Here is a 6,862-nt window from a genome sequence, read left to right as displayed (position 1 = left end):
GGTACCAGCTCTTGACTTTTAAGACACAACAAACTGCCAAAATTCAAGTGACCAAAGTGGGCGGCATGCTATAGCTCCATGTCCTAAAAAGTGTGGCAGTATATTGAACAAGAATTATGTGTCAATCTCTCATACCTATCCAAGATGTAAAGCCCATGGCTTAGAGTACTAGATACCATAGTGATTTCTCCATCACTATGTGCAGTAGCATAACTGAACAAGAATTATGTGCCAATCTCTCATACCTATCTAGAGGACTAGATAACATAGTGACTTCTCCATCACTGTGATAATGAACTATACACAATCATCAACAAATCTAACCACTAGGCTTTCCCTAACAATGGCAAAGAGACTGATAGTAGCAAGCTCTTTCTTAAACCTTGCACAAACAAAAGTTTTGAGAGAGTGTTTGTTCCACCATTTTGAAGAGTATTGAGAACAACCTTACTATCTCCTTTCACTAGATATGAGGAGTTGTTTGCGCATGTGATTATTCATTCTCGAGGAGAAGACTCGAGGGAGAAAAATAAATCATGTTGAGAAGTAATGTGCTTGCTATAGCACCACTACTATCAAAGTACCAGAGCAGACATGATGATCTTTTACTGACATGCATACATTATGGATAGAAGGATCATAACTACATTGTAAAATAAATGCCCAATCATCTTGTGCACATTTTTTTGACTCCTCCTTTTTAGCACTTGGTGCTAATGCATCAGCCATAAGCATGCCTGACTCTTTCTTCTTCTCCAGCCTTTTTCAACATCCATTGATATTATGGCCAACAATAGTTACATTTTCCTTTCTTCTTAGGGTTATCACTCCCCTTCTTGACATCTTTTCTAGAAGATTGGGCTGATTTTGCCTTTGTCTTATAGCCACCCTAACAAAAGGCTTTGCCTTTACCTTTATGAGATTGGCAGCCTGATCTCCCACAAGTATACTAGTTTGGTTTTGCTGAGATTGCTCTTCTTGCAAGAGCACTACAACCAACTCATCAAACATAAGGGCGATGGGTTTACTCTTCATTATGACCCAAAGTGTGGATGCAAAACCTTGGTATATTTGATAAATCTATGAGAACAATAGAAACCAATGAGATGTTTGGATAAGTCTCATCAATACATGCAAGCTTCTCCCTAAGATCTTTAATCCTTATGAGGAACTCATCCATTAAATCTTCCTCATGTAAATGCTCTAACTCTAACTAGTTGTGCAAGTAGACCACTCGTGCCTTCTTATGCACCTGGTAAAGCACAATAATTGCATCCCAAGTTTGCTTAGTAGTTTTACATGAGTGAGTATAAGAAATAATTCTCCTCTTCATAGAGAGTGCCACCAATGCATGTGCCTATGCATCCCTGTGCTATCCCACTTAGCTTGTTCCATTGTGGGAGGTGTAGAGGCCTATGCAATATTTACATTTGAACTAGTATCACCATCCAAAGTTCTTGCACTATAATGTGCTAGTGAGATAGGGCATTTTACAATGCTAATGACAACATTCCAAAGCCCTTTGCAACCAATACATGATGTATCATATATGACCACAATGGGTAGTTAGTTTCCTCAAGCTTATCCTTGGGTCCTGTCTCGCCCCCACCAAATGGTAGGGAGGGTTTTGGCGAGCTCGCCACAACCCTCACCAAACAACGGGATGGGTTGTGGCGAGCTCGCTACAACCCCCCTGACCGCCCCCACCCCTCACCTTTTTTGGGAGTAGGTGGGTCGCCCCGCCCCCACCAAACAACCGGGAGGGTTGTGAGATCTTTCTCTCTCTCTCTCTTCCACACTCTCTCCCCAGTTTGAAAGCACCAAAAAAAGGAGATGTGTTCCTTTAATCACTCTTTTTTTTGCATGCACTAAAAAATGAGAGGTGTTCTTTTAATCACTATTTTTTGCATGCAATAAAAAAAGGAGATGCCCCTATTGAAAGTGACATGTGGAGGCTATAATTAGACCTATTTAAAACTATATAAAGGTATGGCTTGGATCAGCTCATTAGATCTCCCATAATCCCTCTCTTTGAACGCATAGTCTACATCCACACATCACTACCATATAAATGGCTACACCTCCAAGGAGAAGATGATTTTTAGGCCAAATATAAAGCCTAAAAAATATTAGACTGACCAAAACAACCTACCAAAAAATGGTGGAATACCCTAACCCCAACGAGGAGAAGAGCACGTTGAAGGTTGGTGAGATCCAATCAACAAACATAAATCAAAGGAGAAACTCTAGCCATTTTGATTGCATGGACCCCTCCTATCATATATACAAACTCAATGCTACTAAAATGGAGACACAAAAGGAATTAGATCTTTTTGAGGTTTTGAAAGAACTACATGACACATAAAGATCAAAACTATGATTATAGAAGAACTTCCTCCGAGGATGTGGAAGAACTACTTACCTGATGCAAAACTACCTTTGACGTCATAGAAGAACTCCCTCATGTAAAAAGATTAGAACAAGGATAAGATTGGTTATGCATGGGTACATAGACATAATTCACATAAAGGTCTTGTGTGATGACTTCACTCTTAGAGGGGTTAGTGTATAGCTACCAAAGTAAGCACTTATGCTCCAAGACACATAATAGGCCTTTGTCCTTCTTTTACTCACAAGTACATATTGTCTCAAGGAAACTCAAGCCTATGAAAGGACTTAAAGGATTGGGTGGACATGAGACTAAGAGAAGACATGGAGGAAAAACCACCACTAGACTCCTCATATGAGTCTTAAGCTGACAATTTTGAAGACATGGAGGAAAAACCACCACTAGACTCCTCATATGAGTCTTAAGCCGACAATTTTGAAGCCATGAGGAACTTGCTAAAGAAAGAGAACAAAAGCCATTCTAAAAGTACAAATAAAAAAATTGGGGATCACTACTTTGAGAGTGACGACATGATGTGGCACTTCTACTATAACATACTTCATGTCACAACAATCTTATATATGGAGTCAACATCATCACTAAGTCTTAGATCGTGGTGGTGGTGCAGTTAGCATCATCACGAACCACAATGCTAGGAGAGATAGGGACAACTTACCCTTGGATAACACTAGTCTAATAGTGAAGCTTGTTGATGATGCTACCATGAAGCTTATGGGACTTTTGTGGGACCTTACAATCAGAGTATTTGGCATGATTTTTTGAAGAGAACTCTATGGGAGGTTTTGTTATCAGAACTCTATGGGAGGTTTTGTTATCAAAACCTCCATTTATGAGGTCCTTAAACTAGACTGTAATACCCCTGTCATTTATAGCATGAATCTATTTTATAATGATATAGGTTTATGTAATGAATTTTATAAAGGACCCTACTGGGTATGACATCATTAAAAAAATGTTGGCCATTTTCATGGCTATGATCACTAACTTGATCCATTTTTGTTATTTGACTTTTGGAGGTGTCTTTTTAAGTAAGAAAAAGAAGTTTCAATTTGTGGTTAAAAATCATTATATCTTAGGTGAATTTCTCTTCAACTGTCTCTCTTGTTGTTTAGTATATGATGGTAATCAGTAATAAAAGTTTAAACTTATATGGCTTATATTATGTGATGAAAGCTATATGTAAAATACAGATGATGGAGAGGTCTCCACGAGGGAAAAAGAGGAAAGTGGTAAGGAAGGAGATCAAGACAGACATGATAGGTTGTCAACATGGAAAGTGATATTAAAAGCAGCATGAAAAAGACAGATGAAGTGGATGGGAACTTTTATGGCTTATATTATGTGATGAAAGCTATATGTAGAAGAAAAATGATGGAAAGGTCTCCAAGAGGGAAAAAGAGAAAAGTCGTAAGGAAGGCAATCAAGAAGGAAGATTATAGTAGCAGAAAGAGGTTGTCAACATGGAAAGTGATAAGTTGACAACCTTGGGTGACAATATATGTCATCCTTGGGTGCTTTCCTATGCTAACACCTATCCTCCCCCTAGAGTGGTTGTGAGTGCACATCTGCCAAAATGTGGCGCGCACTAAATATGAGCTGGGCTTATGCCAAAGAAGATTTTGAAGTGCCAGAGATCCAGTGGGGGTGGTCAGATTCAAAGAGATGTCCTAAGGTGCTTATTTGTTATGGTGCAACTATATTTGTCAGATTGTAGCTGCATCATCTGTACTTGTAGTGTGATTTTTATCATCAATATAGGGTTTTGGATTAGCACAATCAGATTAGGGTAGCATTGCAAGTTCTGACCCTATGAATCTTCACTCAAGGTCTTCATCTGAAGGGAATGTGATTGCCTGCTGGATATAAATGTGTTGGATACATTAGTCATGTGAGCATTCTCTTTAGGGTTGAATCTGCCATTCTCTCTGTTGATCAGATTGGACAGTTTTCTAGTCTGATCTGATAGTCTGCTAGTCTGTTGGTCTGGTTTGCGACTCCAATGCTTAGATCTGATAGTCTGTTGCGCCCAGATCCAACAATCTACTGGTCTAACCAGATCGTCTGTTGCTCTGATCTGATAGCCTGTGCTCCATTTTTGCTGCATCTTTCTTGGGAGCGTTATCTGATTGGTTTGAATTGCTTGGCTAATCTTGCTATTTGGTTTTGCTCTTTTCCCCTAAGCATCAGTGTCTGCATCTTTGCTTTCTTTTGAGCCATTACAAACTTCTCCAACTGTATTTTTTCTTCTTACCTTCTTCTACTTTTGGCTTGCTTCTTGATATTCATGCCATTGGATGCAATTTCCTTGTATAAATATTAATCTTTACATTTGGTCCCACTTTCTAAGGTAGATATGGTTAGTGTCCTAGTAGCCACTTGCTCCTGTCATGTATGGGCATCTTGTTAGAAATCCATGTCTGTGTTACTAGCTCAGCCAAAATATTTTGATTTTATTAATATCTTTCATGACTCCCATTGGTTTAGTTGTGCCATCTCTACAAGCTTTACCATTGAGTTTATTTCTTTCAAGAGGAGTGGTTCTCCCAAGCCTTCCTAGCCATACATGGTGATTATGATGACACCAGTACCACCATCCAAGATGTCTCAAGATAGTATTCAAGTTTGTTTATGTGGACTTTGGGTAGTCCATGATGAGCTTCAGTGATAGCTTGAGGCTTGAGTTTGATGGGCCCTTAATGTGTGCATGCACCTTTTTTTCCATCCAATCCTTAAGGTCCCTCCATAATCCAATGTTTCCTCTCATAATAGAGAGCTTAGGGTGACATTCACTTATGTGGACAAGAAGGCAATCGATCCTACAATGTCTTTGGGTTGGTACTCATATTTACCGGGCGGCGGTTTAGGAAATGCATTAGTATATGGGACTACTTTGAATCCTCTTGCAAGGGGATTCCTTGGTCAAGGGAGGACCTTGTAAAATAGCCATTGGACTAAAAATAGCCCCTTAAATTTTTTTCAAAGAGGGTGGTACCCTCTCCATAGGATCAAAGGGGTTACAACCTCCCTTATTATTATTATTATTATTATTATTTCTTGCAAGTACCCTTATTTTTTAAAGAGGGGGTCTCCTCTCTGCAAGGTCCAATGGGGGCAACCTCCCTAGCCTGAGATGGTAACCTACACAAAGCTTGGTTTTAATTCAGAGAGAAATTTCTCACATTGAGAAATAACTTTTTTAATCACGTGATGACTGTGTTCATGGCATGAGTGATGGATGAATCACGATGTGAAATGGATTATTTCATGGTGTGAAATGACTATTTTTGTATTTGGAAATGCCTTATTTCATGATGTTAAATGAATTAGCTCACAACATGAGATGACTTAGCTCATAGTATGATAAATTAAACACCTTAGTGATGATTGAAGACTAGCCTAATTTTTGGTTCTTTGTGTGTTTATGGACTATGGAAGATGTCGAATGAAGATTAAAGCCTAGTTAAGATTTTAAATCTACCAATTAAGATTAAAGCCTAGTTAAGATTTTAAATCAAATAAAAACTTAACTAATCTACCAATTTTGATGGACTTTTTATGATTTTAATCCTTGAAAAGAAAAATGCCTAATCTCTTATAAAGATTTGATGTTTAGCTAAGTAAAGCAAGGAAATTAAACTGATAAATAATTTACATCCTATGCTAACCAAGAAAAGCCAATTAAATAAAAATTCAAGGGTGCTACCACTTCCTGATTAAGATTAACATAAGATTAACCTATTCTAAGACATATGAAGAATAAAATTAAGACCAAAGCTATTCCTAAACATAAAAAACCTACACATCGAAAAGAAGAGATTAAATTTAAAATTGTACAAAAATCAACATAAAATTAACAAAAATAAAATTTAGCTGAAATCAACAAATTTTTTTTTAAAATCAAAACCTAGCAATCAAAACACAAATAAGCATCTACAATTAATGTTAAACTCGACGCACAAATGGAATGAAAACCACAACTTGCAAAGCAAAATGACTAACCTTAATAACAATTTAGCCTTCTTAATAGTCAAGGATGGTTAGGTGCTAATCAAACTATTCTCTGATTCTTTTTATTAATAACACTAAGTGTTTGCCTAAACACATTTCCAGGCATTCCCTTATGCCATCCATGGCTTTACTTTAAGGCTATGCACATTACCATAAAGATCTCAAATCGAAACTCCTTTGCTAATTACCCTAACTAGCTATTGTTGTTCAGTTAATCAATGGTGTTGAGAGATGCTTTATGGTCAAAGGATTAAAGGAAGATATTAGTGTGCATGATTTCAAAGTACAATTAGTTATTCTTAATTACCCTAACTAGCTTTTGTTGTTCAGTTAATCAATAATGTTGAGAGATGCTTTATGGTCAAAAAGGATTAAAGGAAGATATTAGTGTACATGATTTCAAAGTATAATTGGTTATTCTTTCTGATAATCAAAGCTCTTGAG

This window comes from Cibotium barometz, chromosome 34, assembly GCF_041138505.1.
Source record: "Cibotium barometz isolate CiBa-2024 chromosome 34, ASM4113850v1, whole genome shotgun sequence".
In the NCBI taxonomy this organism is placed as follows: domain Eukaryota; kingdom Viridiplantae; phylum Streptophyta; class Polypodiopsida; order Cyatheales; family Cibotiaceae; genus Cibotium; species Cibotium barometz.
This window is presented reverse-complemented; position numbering follows the sequence as displayed.